This window comes from Psammomys obesus, unplaced genomic scaffold, assembly GCF_907164565.1.
Source record: "Psammomys obesus unplaced genomic scaffold, mPsaObe1.curated_primary_1811, whole genome shotgun sequence".
Taxonomy (NCBI): domain Eukaryota; kingdom Metazoa; phylum Chordata; class Mammalia; order Rodentia; family Muridae; genus Psammomys; species Psammomys obesus.
The window spans coordinates 10,857,426-10,857,797 of NW_026590062.1; the positions used below are offsets into that span (position 1 = coordinate 10,857,426).

The 372-nt window shown below is 60.5% G+C and overlaps 1 protein-coding gene across 3 annotated transcripts in view; it reads left to right on the forward strand.

Annotated features, from left to right (window-relative positions):
- The window catches only part of Hvcn1 (hydrogen voltage gated channel 1), a 28,758-nt gene that overhangs the window by 27,075 nt on the left and 1,311 nt on the right, over positions 1 to 372 (forward strand). The window lies entirely within an intron of this gene.

The following is a 372-nucleotide window of genomic DNA, read 5'->3' on the forward strand; positions in this document are numbered from 1 at the left end:
ATGTCTGAGGAGCAGTGCTTCTGCAGGCCCATGGCTGGCTGGGGGTTGGAGCTGTGCAGCCCTGCCCAGGAACCACAGTAGTGAACTGTCCCCCTCACCAGCTCTGCTGCAGAGGGCCTGGGCCACGCTCAGGGTTCCTAGGTGTCCAGCCATGCACGGGAAGCCTGGGATGAGGGGGTGGCAGGGTGGCCTGTGACTGGGCTGGGTGTGTCCTCCGATGGGGCTGGGATCTCAAGCACTTGGCTGGCACCTCGTGCCTCACAGCTCACTCAGCTGAAGCCGTGGGGTTGCAAGTTTAGCTCTGGGGAGAAGAGCAAGCAAACAAGGAACATTCCTCTGTGTTGTAAGGAAATGCACACGATAGGTCAGTGC